Here is a 14872-nt window from a genome sequence, read left to right on the forward strand (position 1 = left end):
AACTTCTTCTTCTGTGTAACCTTCAGCTTTTAGCAGTTCAGCACTTTTGTTTTCAGGTTAAATTCGGGTTTTTTTTTTATCTCATTCAAGATTTTTAACTTAAATTCAGTAATTAATTCATTTCAGTGCATACATTCAGATTCAAGCATTCACACTGCAGTTTCTTCAGAAAATGCACTTTCTAGTAATAATAATAAAGATTCGAATAACAATACTGTGAATGCTTTTCAAGCATTCACACTAATTAAAATAGTTAGCTGGGTAAAATGCCACATGTTTTATGTCATGGTACAGTTAGTGCGATTCTTGATTCTTATGATAAAATGTAATTATATTTTAATCCCACAAGTTTCTTTTTTCTTTTTATGAGAGCTCACACACTTAAAGGATAACCCAAAGTCACACACTTTACAACAGCAACCTCATTTTATAAATGCAATACACTAAAAAACAAGGGGAATAAAAGCACAACATTAAGAGCTTTTTACAGAATAAATTGCATGACTGTAGAGCTGGGCGATAGAACGATAACGATATGTATCGCGATATAACTTTTACTCGATAGAGAAATTAAGCTATCGCGATAGACCTCGCCGCTCTTGTCCTCTTAAAAAAAAAAAAAAAAAAAGGTCAGCCGATCCAAATTCAGTAGCGCAGAGCTGAACCAATCACAGCCGCAGCGTCTCGTCGCGTGACTTGTTACGTACAGCACAAGTGCCAAGCCTCACGTGTGTTTGTTTGGGAAGCAGCCAGCTGGTAATGGAGCCAGCGCGTAATGGAGGAAATGAGTGTGCCGACTAGAAAAATCAACCGAGCGTGACCGAAGAGAAAACAGATGATGGTTCCAATGCCGGAGAGATTGTCGAACGGAAGAGCCATAGAAGTTCCGTAGTTTGAAGGTATTTCGGTTATTTCAAGTCTGACAAAAAACAGAGTAGCGTGCACTGTAAATTGTGCCGAAAGCAAGTCTGGAAATACAATAAACTGGTGCATGCGTCACACTGTGCGCCACGTTATTGTTTCGGTGAAATGAATTTCTACAATACTGTTACTGTTAATTCTACTCTCTGCAGTGTTTAAATGCTTACATATACACACAGTTACTGTCCGTCCACACATACGACTCGGTTCTGCTTCTATGCCCCAGCTTTGTTTACTTTTTCCCACCGAGGCTTCTAGACTTCTGATTGGCCAACATTTCTGCACGGTTAGGAATCTAGCGCCACCTGCTGCTTTGGCATGTTCATAGCAGCGTTTTCCTTCATTTCTGCCTTTACGTGTGAACGGGATTATTTTTTAAAACGAAAACCGAAAATCTCCGTTTTCAAAAATACCCGTGTACGTGTGGACGTAGCCTCAGTCTCTGACTGGAAGCGCTAATTCGTCATTCGGCTTTTGTCAGACTAAAGTAACTGTTAAAACTGTTTGAAAAGCTAAGCTATACAACAAGGAGAGATTGAGAGTTTCCTTTTAGTTCTCAGTTTATTTGATATTGACAAAAGTTAGTCAGTTTTGTCTGTTCTTCTGTAAAACAAACTAAGATTTATTTTTAGAATTAATATTTTGTTTCTAAGTGGAATTGACAATTTAGTCTGTTTCGTTTGTTCTATTTTGAAACTTAAACGCTTTAGCGGCTGCCTTTTGTGTAGTTTGCAATATTTGCCTTTATTTATCTGAAAAAGTCTCATGTTCCTTAAGTACATCTACCCTGTTGAACTTATTATGGGAAATAAATATTTAAATAAAAACAAGCTGCTGATTATTTCACATTTTACTTGTGAGCAACGGCACATTTAAATCTTACAAATATAGTTATTTGGCTGATATCGTGATAGATATCGTTATCGCCTGAAATGAAAAAAACATATCGTGATATGAAAAAATCTCATATTGCCCAGCTCTACATGACTGCAGTGAGAAAGCAGTAACATCACGACAATGTCAGTAGGGACTGGGGAGAGGGTTTAAGGAAGGATTCGAGTGCCGGTCTTACAACTGCAGCACAGAGCAAATTCTGCATCTTCAAGTTAGGATTTTAAGGGGGATAAGGGGCGGGGACACCAACTGATCTGCAACTTCTACTAAAGCTTTAGCATAGGAGTAATACTAATGATTCTTGACGCCAGCGAGGCTGACAAAGTGGTGTAATTGTTTTTTGTTAAAGATAGAATTTCCTATTACTAACATCATTTAGAAACTAGGGTTTGACTCGTGTGTGAGACCGTAATTTTCTTTACTTTTCTTTATTTATGTAACTTTTGTTTTCACTGGCAATTTAGTGTTAGTGGACAATCACAAGGATGATTCAAGCACCTGTTTTCACACCATAGGACTGATCGTGGATGCAAGCTGCAGCAGAAATCTGAGCAGTCTGCTGATCGAGGGCTTAAGGAATCACTGAGGTGTGTAAAATTCACATTGCATAGCATCTGCTCTCAATGTACAGGACAGAGCTCATAAAGTGGATCTTGTGTCTGCCTCCCCAATGAAAAGGGCGCTGCCATGTAAACGAGTAATGTAATTCAATCTGGACGACACAGCAGCTTTCATGTCTGGAAGCGGACAGCAACCACATCTGCAGGTTCCATCTCTGTGTAGCCTAGCCTAATTTGTTTATCATTACTGGGTTGGCTTTCATCTGTGGGTTCGGAACAAGTGTTTCTGGCAGCCTCAACCTCCACAGTAATGACCTACTCAGTCTTCCTCCAGACGCCGTGGTATCCAGTGACCTCCCTGTCCGGCATATGACTGTCCCCTCTGAAATCACTCTGAGACAACACACACAATGACGTTCTATGGTTTAAAACAAATAAGAGACGCCTTTTTGTTCAAGTCAGGGTTTTGTCAGAAAAGTAAGGTAGACTTTAGAAACACTGTAAACCCGAATAAGTTACCAGAACTCAAAAAAATTGAGGCAATCGATTGCCTCAATTTTTTTGAGTTGATCAACTCAAAAGTCAAATTTTGAGTAAAAGTTTGGATTACATGGTACTTGTATCTTTTGAGAACGGTCAACTCAAATATTTGCAGTTAATATGACTTAAAGTTTCAAGTTTACAAATTCAAAGAAATAAGTCCACAGAACTTATAAAAAATAAGTACACAACCACAACTATTTTTATGTTAACAAAACTCAAATGTTTATTAGTTTGTGTTGTCATTATTTTAAGTACACGTTAGTCAAATATGTTGACTACTTGATACTTAAAAACATGTGACCCAAAACTTAAAATTTTTGAGGCAATTGATTGCCTCAATTACACTGAGTATCGGTAACTTAATATGCAAAAGTCATAAACATCTGCCATTGAACAGTATCTTGCCTGCTCCCTTTTAGCACTATGTTGAAATTAAATACATTAAAAAAAAAAATTAAATTAATTAAAAATAATTAACAAAAACATTTATAAATTAAAATAAGTAGACCAAAAATTGTTTAGTCAGGAAAACTGTCAGAGTAATGAAAAATAATGCCAAATAATAATTAATAATATCAAAATGTGCTTTTGGCTCTCTGGCTAATATCTGAATAAGACAACAAGGCAGCAATTTGAGTGAATTACAATGCTATTTGTTTTACATTAACTAGTATCAAACAGTGAAATTTAGGTCATCTTGCGCAGCCCACAATGTTTTGGAAATAGTATTACGAAAAACATTAAAACATACAAAACATTAGTGTTGCTTTGCATTATGTTAATGAGAACAAAGGCACATTGTATAGTTTGGACCTATTGGCTGAACACCTGTAGAGTAATGCAATAATGTTTTGAGGCATTATTTAGATGAAAGGAGAGAACTTTGAACTAGCCTTTTATAATGCTTCACCCTGCATCCTTCTTTCAGATGAGTTCCTACAATAACCAAGTCATTCTTGAGGGTCTGTAACCTGGGTGACAGTTTACCACTTTCTAGACCAAATAAAATCTTTTGAGTAAATTCTAAAGTGTTGGTCAGGCCTTTGGGGTAGCTGAGGTGAAGTGCATAGATCAGTCCAAACATTACCAGGAAGGCTTCACCAAATCTGGGGAGACTGAACACGGCATCACTTACAATGACGACAGAGATTTTCACAGGTTGGTAGTGAACTGGACTTGTTGTGTCATGGTCACTGATGACAGTGAAGAGGGCCACTTCAACACCATCAAGCTCCAACTCATCAGATTCATCCTGAATTAATGAAAAAGAGATACTAATCACAATCTAACCCAAGAAATACAACAGACGACATATAATTTCTCATTTTACCAACTCCCACTGAGATCAAATACCTCTTTTACAAGGGAGACCTGAGTCTCACTGTAAGAGGTGAAAAACAGAAGATCCATGTTCTGCACACATAAATCAGCTAATTCACCAGAGAATCAAGTGGTGTGAGATAGACTGAAACTAAGCTAAAGGAAATACACAGGAAAATGTTTTACTAAACATCTTATCACTTTCAACAAAACACCAATTCAGTTCATTCGTAGTGAGGAGACAGAAAAGACCATACATGGAAACCTTATGGGTAGACTAAACAAAGATAAGTCCAAACAGTGCATCAAAATACATGTTTGTACTTTGATGCACTGTTTATATACACAGTAGTATCTGTTAGATACTTAAGGACACTCACAGTGCAGGTTCTGAAAAATCCAGAGACATCCTCGCGCAGATAGACAGGAAGGGCGTGGAGAACGGTAGTGCGCTTGGTGTGGATATCATGGATTTCCTATTTCCAGATAAAAACAGAATTGTATATACTGGTGAGTTTACTGAACAACAACAAAAACAACAGTCAAATCAGAACATATGTCCACAAATAACCTGTTCACATCTTTAATACAGTCAGACAAATAGCAAACACAAAGTGGAGTAATAGCAAAATTCAAAAAGCTCATTTAAATCATTGAACCTGTCCAATGTTCCACTGGTTCAACCTATGAAATGTGTAACAATCTATTATTACCTGTTCATTGTGAATTCTTAGAATTTCAGCCAGGGCATCTGCTGTCTTCCCAGTTTTTGATGCCCTGGCTGAATAAGGTCATCAGTCGAGGAAGATGGCGGTCAAGTTCAGCGTAGAATGTATTGGGCAGGTTCTGATTTGTAATCCGCTGAAACTCTGCATACCACTACTAGTGATGGGTCGTTCGCGAACGGAATGGCTCTTAGAGCCGGCTCTTTGACGTGAACGACGCGAGCCGGCTCCTTATCGCGAGCCGTCACGTGGGTTTTTTTTTTTTTTCTTTCTCTCAGCCTCTCTCTCGCACTTTTTTCCGCTTCACTCTGCACGCGAGCCTTGTGCTTTACGCTGGGCAGAGGGGGGAGGGGCGGTAGTTACACTCAGTAGCACAGGAACAGAGCCAGAGAGAGAGAAAGAGAGGCAGGGACAACAACATTAGAAAGGTATAGTAATCATCCACAACTATTTTCGGTTGCAGATGATAAAGGATTGAGAAAGTTTATTCATGCAGGTCCATATGACAGAGAATATGCATGTTCTTTTAGTTTTCATATTATAATTTATATTTAATTGTGTTGTGGTTTGCAGTGTTTTGTGTTCTTTTCACTTTAAATTTGTGAAAGGAAAAAGCTGAAAATTTAAATAGTTAAAACTTGAAATGTGAATAGTTGATTTTTGTATTATATGATTTATTTATTACATTTTATGTGGAGTGAATAAATAAAAGTATATTTACGGTGGCCCCTAGAGACAAAGCACATACAAACTTCAAATCACGTACGAACTCTGAAGCATGTACAAACTCCAAAACACGTAAAAACACGTACAAACTCCAAAACACGTAAAAACTCCAAAAACACGTAAAAACACGTACAAACTCCGAAGCACGTAAAAACTCAGAAGCATATAAAAACTCAGAAGCACATAAAAACTCAAAACACGTACAAAAGACAACAGAAGTGCTCCAGGATGCTGGGCGCAGTGTTGAGCCTTTGTTATCTTGTGGCTACACAAGCCAGCAAGTACCAACGACCGGATTTGGTGTGTGGTAATAACAGGTAAATGAACTTTTTTTTTAATTATTTGAATATATATATGAGTGCCTGTGTATAAATATACAAACAATACACACATGCTTTCAATTGTGTAATTTAAGTGATCTAGTAGCTCTGCTTTGGAAGTTCAGTTCATGCTAGAAATGTGTTTTGGAGTTTGTACGTGTTTTGTCTCTAGGGGCCACCGCATATATTTATATATTAACATATATAAATAAAACCACTTGTTTTTACGTTAGTAATTCCTTTTGTGCATAATTTTATATTATTGTTAATAATAAATTAATTAAAGCAACAAAACAACCTGAAGAGCCGGTTCGGAGCCGAAAGAGCCGGGTCTTTTTAGTGAGCCGAACCGAAAGAGCCGGATCTCTAAAAAGAGCCGGAAATCCCATCACTAACAACTACAGCAGAAGAACAATACAGTTCAATTTGAAGAATCTCGCACATCTTTATAAAGCAGCAAAAAGCTGCCACATGAGTAAGAATTACAATCTTCATTTTAAAGAGAGCTGATCCATATTACCTCAGACTCCATTTTTAGAGCAGGCCAGAGGTCCAAGAGCTCCTTCACAACCCTAACCCTGAACATATAGTTTAAAATATAGCGTTTCTAACAAGAAAACTGCTTGAAAGCACTCTCACTGCAGACAGGCATCTCCGTTGTGTAACTGCAGGGACAACGGGCTTGTTTGGACCCAACTATTCTGAGTCATGAGAGGGGGTTTAAAAATTTAGAGAGATTAAAATACTTTGTTTTATACTAGGCGACCAGGCGCCACCTCTAGAACAAGTAGTATCTAACTTTTTAAACAGCCTGCGACCCTCATTACAACAACTTAATGCTAGCTCTGCAAGCGCAAAGTTTCCTTCGGGGAGAGCAGCAAAGCACATAAAAAACACGGACCGACATTTCTGCTATTCTTTTCGACACGCACCCAAAATACAACTAAATATTCGTATTTTAACAATAAACTAATATCAACATTGAAAACTTACTGTAAGTCCAGTGATGCTAGTTGCTGCCGTTAGGTCCAACTTTCTCCAGTCGTCCGTGTTGCCTCTTTGGTGCTGTTCCCGCCCATATACCTTCACTTCTTCTGTGTTTCCTATTAATGCTCATTAGCGCCGCCTTCCGCTTCGGAGGGTGAATCAGAGATTAACTCGGAATAAAAATTGATTCCTGCAGCTGCTCAACACTTACGGAAAAAATTAAAAATATATATGTAGGACACATTGATAAAACAATGAATATTAAAATAAATACATTTTGTCTTCCACTAATGCATTTAAGACAATTTGATTTTACTTATTTGGTGAAACACTTTGAGATTTTATTGTATTTTAGCATGTGCTACATAAATTAAGTTTATTATTAAATCCTACTTGAAACAACAAAAATAACAGGACTTTACCATTCTTATATGTCCTAACTTAACTGTGTTACGTTGTGCTTAAGTTATGATTTTAAGTGATGCTTACTTAATATAGAAATAGTTCAATTCAATCAAATATTATTAGTTTCATTTACTCAAAAAGAAGAACATGTTATACGAACTTGACATATTTAAGTTAACAGAACTTTTTAAAGACTTTGAGTATACACTACTTAATCTGTTTAATTACTTTGAACATTCGGGTTTACAGTGAATGCATGATTTGAGATTATTTGCGTTGAAGACATTTTTATTTCTAATAACTATGTTATTGTTTTTAACTTTGTTAAGAGAGGATACATACAGATACATCCAGCTCTAGATAAACATGGCATTTACGATAAGTTTCAGTCCGGTTTTTGTTGATTTCACTGCACAGAGACAGCTCTTCTTAGGGTCTCAAGTGATATCTTGATGAATAATGATGCAGGAAAATGCTCTGTTCTACTCATGTTGGACCTCACATCAGCTTTCAACACAGTTGACCATCACATCCTCATTGAAAGGCTGAAAAATTGGGTTGGTGTATCTGGAACTGCATTAGAGTGGTTCTCCTCTTATCTCCATCACCAATCCTTTTTCTGTGGCAGTCTCCAATTTTAGGTCATCCTCTACTTCCCTTACTTATGGTGTCCCTCAAGGGTCAGTTTTGGGGCCTTTATTGTTTTTAATATATCTTCTCCCCCTCCAGCATACAATGGGCTCTTCTTCATTTCTTATCACTGTTATGCTGATGATATTCAGTTGTACATTTCTTTTATCCCCAAGGATTTATCTAAGCTTCAGCGTCTGAATGATTGCTTAGATTTGATCAAACGTTGGATGGCTGCAAATTTCCTCCAACTCAACGAGGGGGAAACCGAAGTCCTTGTATGCGCCCCTGATAGATTTTTATTGCAGATAGTGATATCTGCAATATACACTCAACAAAAATATAAACGCAACACCTTTGTTACTGCTCCCATTCCCCATGGGATGGCCGTAGAGACCTAAAATTCAGTCCAGATACACAATATAACCATCCCTCCCAAACAGTGGTCACAAATCAGTCCAAATGTGTGGCAGTGTGGAGATAATCCATCCCACCTCACAGGTGTGCCACATCAGGATGCTGATCTGACATCATGAGTAGTGCACAGGTGTACCTCAGACTGCCCACAACAAAAGGCCACTCTGGAATGTGCAGTTTTTTGCGCTATTGGGGGTCTGGGGACCCAGAACCGGTCAATATCTGGTGTGACCACCATTTGCCTCATGCAGTGCAACACATCGTCGCATGGAGTCTATCAGATTGTCAATTGTGGCCTGTGGAATGTTGGTCCACTCCACTTCAATGACTGTGCGAGGTTGTTGGATATTCGTGAGAACTGGTACACGCTGTCGTATACGACGGTCAAGCACATCCCGAACATGCTCAATGGGTGACATGTCCGGTGAGTATGCTGGCCATGCAAGAACTGGGACATTCTCAGCTGTCATCTGCCCTGAACAATGTGAACCATGATTCATCCATGAAGCGCACACCTCTCCAACGTGCCAGACGCCATCGAATGTGAGCATTTGCCCACACAAGTCTGTTACGGCGACGAGCTGGAGTCAGGTCAAGACGCCGATGAGGACGACGGGCATGCAGTTGAGCGTCCCTGAGACGGTTTCTGACAGTTTGTGCAGAAATTGTTTGGTTGTGCAAACCAATTGTTCCAGCAGCTGTCTGGGTGGCTGGTCTCAGACGATCTTGGAGGTGAACCTGCTGGATGTGGAGGTCCTGGGCTGGTGTGGTTACACGAGGTCTGCGGTTGTGAGGCCGGTTGGATGTGCTGCCATATTCTCTGAAACGCCTGTGGAGACGGCTTATGGTTGAGAAATGAACATTCAATGCACGGGCGACAGATCTGGTTGACATTCCTGCTGTCAGCATGCCAATTGCACGCTCCCTCATTGCTTGTGGCATCTGTGGCATTTTGCTGTGAGACAAAACTGCACATTCCAGGGTGGCCTTTTGTTGTGGGCAGTCTGAGGTACACCTGTGCACTACTCATGATGTCAGATCAGCATCCTGATGTGGCACACCTGTGAGGTGGGATGGATTATCTCAATATGGCAGATGTGCCCACTACCACACATTTGGACTGATTTGTGACCACTGTTTGGGAGGGATGGTTATATTGTGTATCTGGACTGAATTTTAGGTCTCTACGTCCATCCCATGGGGAATGGGAGCAGTAACAAAGGTGTTGCGTTTATATTTTTGTTGAGTGTATATATATATATACAAATATAAATAATATAAATATAAATATATATATATATATATAATATAAATATATATAAATATAAAAATATATTTATAGATATTACGAACACACTGCACCCATCTTCTGATGGCTGGTTTAGCAGGATAATGTGCCATGTGACAGATATTTTAAATGTGGTTTCTTGGTTTGGCCTCCATAGCCACCAGATCTGAGTCCAGTAGATCACCTTTAAGATGTGGAGTCTCATCATGAATGTGCAGACAACAAATCTGCAGCAACTGTTTGATACTATCATGCCAATATGGACCAAAATCTTTGAGGAATGTTTCCAGCACCTTGTTGAATCTATGCCATGAAGAATTAAAGCAGCTCTAAAGGCAAAATGGCGTTCAACCCAGCACTAGCAAGGTGTAGCTAATGAATTGGCTGGTGAGTGTAGTTCTGTCTTGCAATTCTGAATCATTTTATATGTATTTTGACTTGCAAAATGTTGATTATACTCCTGAGCTATGGTTATTATTTCTGACCCCAGGAGATTTTTAAATTTGAAAAACCTGTACACTCTGCTACCTTAGATTGTAATTCCATTCCATAAAAACAAGGAAAGTGATATTAGTCTGCACATCTTCCCTGTTGGCAAGTAAAAAAAAAGAGGCAAAATGCTCATGGACAATGTCAACTAAATGCATCGAGAAAGGAGCAGAGAATACAGCAGACGCTCATTTGGAAGTTCTCTAAGAGTCACAAATGCTGTAAGAATGAAAAAAGAATGACTAAAACCAAATGCCATACAGACCATTTTCTCCCAGGAGGAGTCCAAAGGCCCCCTGAGACTGAATCAAAAACGGTTTTAGAAATGTGAAAGACTGGAAATATTAGATGTTCTCAAGCTGGCAGGAAACAATCCATTCTGAAAGTCAACCAATGGTCACGAGCCTGGTCATGGAGAAAGTGACAACCTGCCAGTAAGCCCAGGAGTCTGTATATTGACAGATGCAGCTACAGCAACCAGTGTTTAAGAACAGTGTTTACGTAATATAGATAAAAAAAGGCAAGGGGAATTATATGATGGTGGCAGATGCTAATCTGTGAAATTACTGTTCATCCCCATGCTAAGGTGATTGATCTTGATCCTGAATAAGTATAAAGTGCGTGTATCATTTAATAAGGTCCACAATAACTGAAGGGCATCTCAGTGGTTTCACAAGGATAGTCAAATGCTTGTGTGTGGGAAATATGATGTGTGTGTGTGTGTCTATGGTTGTGTGTGGGTTTTATTCTCAGATATTCAGCTGATATCGGTTGACTCATGTCTACTAACTACTCTAGGCCGAGGCATTCCTCATTGTTCTGTCAGTGGTATGGTTTACATTACCTCCCTTTCACACAATAAGCAGATTCTACTTCCAACTTGCGTTCTGCATGTCTTAGATTTTTAGAAATATTATCTTCATTCCTTCCCCTCTTTCGTGTCTAGCCAGCCCTCATTAGTTTCGGCTGATGTGGATCGCTTCACCTGTATCACATCACTAATCACCCTTGTGTGTATAGTCCACTCTTTCTATGTTTCTTTGCCAGTTTGTCTGTTTGTGGTCTTTGAGTTTTCCTGGGGTTTGCGATTTCCTGCTTTTGGATTCCTATGCTACTTTTTTAAATTTGGTGTTGGTTGGTCTTTGCATTAATCCTTTTTTTCATTTAGACTACTTCCACATCCTGTGTTTGAAAAATCTGGAAAAGCAGACGTCTTCCATGCAGAAAGCATGGGAGCTGACATTTTTTTATTGTATTTATATATTTTTTTTGTTTTTAGTTCCTTTTGTTACTATGTACAAATGTCTTTCCATCTGATGCAATTTTCCATTTTAGTTTGTACACACATAAGCTGGTCATGAATTGGCAGGCACAGCATACTGGGTGTAAATGAACCTTGGGGCTCTGCTGGGTCTCACCTCCCACTTCTTAATGATAGTTTGCTGAATTGTTCAGTATACATTACACAGAAGAATAAAAATTTATAGGCATATCAGTAACAGCCAAGAAACACACTTAGTGCAAAAATAGTGCAAACATATATATGTTAACTTAAATTTGTAATTGTGTTTTTGAAATGTGGAGTAGGAATTAAGTGTTTTAAAGTCTCTGAGCTGCATAATGGGAAATGAGTGTTCACATCTGCACAAATAAACTACACCAAGGGGGAAAGAGTTTGATTTAAACTGAGTAATCAGTGCAGGTGTGATAACACCCTTAGTTTCTATTTCTTCAATTTTGAGCTTTTTTCAATTTACCTGGTACCCAAAAGCTTTTTTACATAAGCAGTCCTGTAATATGATGTTGCTCAATTCAGTGTTTTGTATGTCAGCCGCTGAGTGAACAGTGTATTTACAGCACACTAGAGTATCAGTGTAATGCCTATTTAAGCTGACATGGACATGAGGAACCTACCAACAGCAGATGCTTGCTGTTTCGCTACGTTAATGTTAAGTTAACAAAAACCAAATGATCCCTCCATAATTTAGAAGTCCCGCATATATTGATAACAGGTTTCTGCTGGTGGTAAAATTGCTGTTTAAACACGCAGACTTCATTAGATAAACCTGGCTTTGTTTTGGCTAATGTTGGCTAACATTAGCCTACATGGTTAAAAAAAAAAAAAGTAGTAAAATCCAAGCTAGCTGGCTAACTGTAGCTTGCAGCTTGATGTTATTCTCCTTTAAATCGTCTGTGAAGCCACATTTGTGTAATGGTTTTTAATGTGGATTTCATTTCTAAGAAAGTGTTACCTTAAACCAAGCATAAGTGTTGAGTTTATAAAAATCTCATATTTTAAGATAAATCTAGACAGTAGCAACAGAAAATGTCCTATAATCAATAAAAGATGCCCTTAGTTTAAAATCAAGTTACAAACCAGAATTTGTAGAAGGATAGCAGCGCATCTAAACACTCTGAGGCCCATGTAATAATAGTTGGCAACCCTAATCCTACATAACTATTTTTGAAAAAAGGAAAAATGAATACAACAAATTAATAAAACAAAAATCACATATTCTGAATGTTTAGGGCAGGGGTCGGCCGCATGCGGCTCTTTAGTCCTTATAGTGCGGCTCCGCGTGGTTTGGGAAAATAAATTAGAAGTATTTAGCTGAAGTGTATTTTATTTATGTTAGTTCTTTTTTAACTTGTAGTTCTAAGTTGGAAGATTATTGTGATATTGAAATATAAAAATATAATTATATTCTATTATTTTTTCATCGCTCAAAATAAGCGTCACACTCGTGGAAGCCGGTATACCCGCCAACTTTCAACCCCAGGTAGGCCAATTATGGATCTTCAGATCCACATTATGTCAGCAGCTGTTCTCCACCGTGAACTATGTTAAAAACAAACACCGCTCACACCTCACAGATGACAGCTTACAGTTCTGCGTAAATCTGAAAGTGACTTCGTACAGCTCCGATTTGCAGACGCTGTGCGCAGAGGTTCAGGAGCAGAAGTCCCATTGTAAACATATCACAGCAGACCCGACGATGTTTGCATGAACATGCTTTACAGCTTCTCTTTATTGACCACTTTTCACACATGGCTGCTGTACACACACAGCCAGCTGTAGCTTTGCAGCTCGCAGCCCGACACATACCAACACAACAGCATAGATAGCACAGACGTTAAGGCGGCGAGGCGTGATAGTGGGTGCCGCTCACGTGCGTCCGCCTCCCCTGCAGTGGCACTGCAGACCACGCCCCGCCACACACATTAACCAGGTAAAATACATATCTAGGCAGAATTTTGCAAATATCTATTTTTCATTTTTCCGCAGCATAGTGCTTTTTTTTCCAATTATTTTTTAAAAGTCAGGTCAAGGCTCCAAAAGCACAAAGGCGATATAAGGGTGGCAGCTCACAACAGTTTTTGTTTGCTACATGGATCATTTTAGTTCAGCTGGGTGTCTTTCCTTTTGTTATATTTCTTTAAGAGTTCAAAATGTGTTAATTACATAAATAAAATTTAATTTTCTCTGTATCACTTCATGGATTTCATAAGCAGCACACCTTAGTTGTTCACACAAAGCATAAAGGTAAAAAACAACATATACAATGTTATCTTCATTTTAGATGTCAAAAAGTATTTGCAGCTCCAAGTGTTTTCTTTTGCGTGGAAACTGGGTCCAAATGGCTCTTTGGGTGTTAAAGGTTGCTGACCCCTAGTTTAGGGTAAGAGTTTCTCAGCTCAACGTTACTTAATTTTAATGTTAATGTAATTTAATTGAATACAGAGACACAGAGAGTTTCATGATGACTGTTCTACAGACAGAAATTGCCACAGTGGAAAACAGGAAGGATAAATAGAAGCTTCATATTTCCTGGAGCTGTTGCACAGAAACATAGCGAGGCCTGACAGAGTTACTATAGTAACAGATGAAGGCCCGTGATTACATTGTCTAAAGAGAAGATTATTTGGTGATAGGGATAAATTTAGTAGCTTTTAAATTAGAAGGCAGACATTCAGGCAGATCAGGTTCATTAAAAAAAGTCTGGCCTGATATACATGCACTTCTTCTTGAATTATATTAAACATTGTTACAATCATTTTATTTCTTTGTCCAGTCTTAAAATGATGTTCCCACATCTGCTCACATCAAGGTGCATGTTTCCACTCCATCCCTGAGACCCCTTCAAACAATTTATTGCAACATCCTGTGTTTCATTACTAGTGACAGATTTATGACCCTGGGCTCTAACTTCTACCAAATTTCAAGATACTTTCTGCATAATAGAGAGTTACTCTATCAGCTCAGTTTCTTGTTTAAGTTCTCTCTTCAAAAGCCTCCCCTGCTGTCCAGCACAACTTCTAAACCTTTGCTGCACTGTGAAGTACAAAAGCAGCTCATTTTAGACGTCCATCACTCTCTCGCAGCTCTTGGAAGTGCAGCTCGGAGGCATTTGTGGCCTGTTTTCAACCGAGCAGATTACAATTAGAGGTCCTGGCACCGTGACGGCAGTTATTTCCATATCACTTTTACTGTTTTGATTGAAGTCTAATTTATTTCTTATGAGTCTAAGTTTAGCACTTCATAAGGGGGTCTCCTACAAAAATGGATTCTTTGAACTCCGCGGGACTGACTATCCAAACTAAATTGCAAATGAAGAGTGTATATTTCATGTTCTGCTGACATAAAAT

At 38.6% G+C, this 14872-nt stretch overlaps 1 protein-coding gene across 2 annotated transcripts in view; it reads right to left on the minus strand.

Annotated features, from left to right (window-relative positions):
* LOC113008258 (serine/threonine-protein kinase pim-1-like) overlaps positions 1-7104 on the minus strand; it is a 51913-nt gene extending 44809 nt beyond the window's left edge. The window contains exons 1-3 of one of the 2 annotated variants that reach the window (XM_080290566.1): positions 7003-7104; positions 4619-4714; positions 4054-4170 (exon numbers count right to left, since the gene is read on the minus strand). The gene's annotated coding sequence lies outside the window, so the exon portion shown is untranslated. Of the gene's footprint in view, positions 1-4053; positions 4171-4618; positions 4715-4951; positions 5107-7002 lie in introns of those variants that run through there. The other variant, XM_080290567.1, reaches the window with a different exon arrangement.
* Positions 7105-14872: the final 7768 nt, after the last annotated feature.

Source organism: Astatotilapia calliptera, chromosome 16 (genome assembly GCF_964374335.1).
Source record: "Astatotilapia calliptera chromosome 16, fAstCal68.1, whole genome shotgun sequence".
Taxonomy (NCBI): domain Eukaryota; kingdom Metazoa; phylum Chordata; class Actinopteri; order Cichliformes; family Cichlidae; genus Astatotilapia; species Astatotilapia calliptera.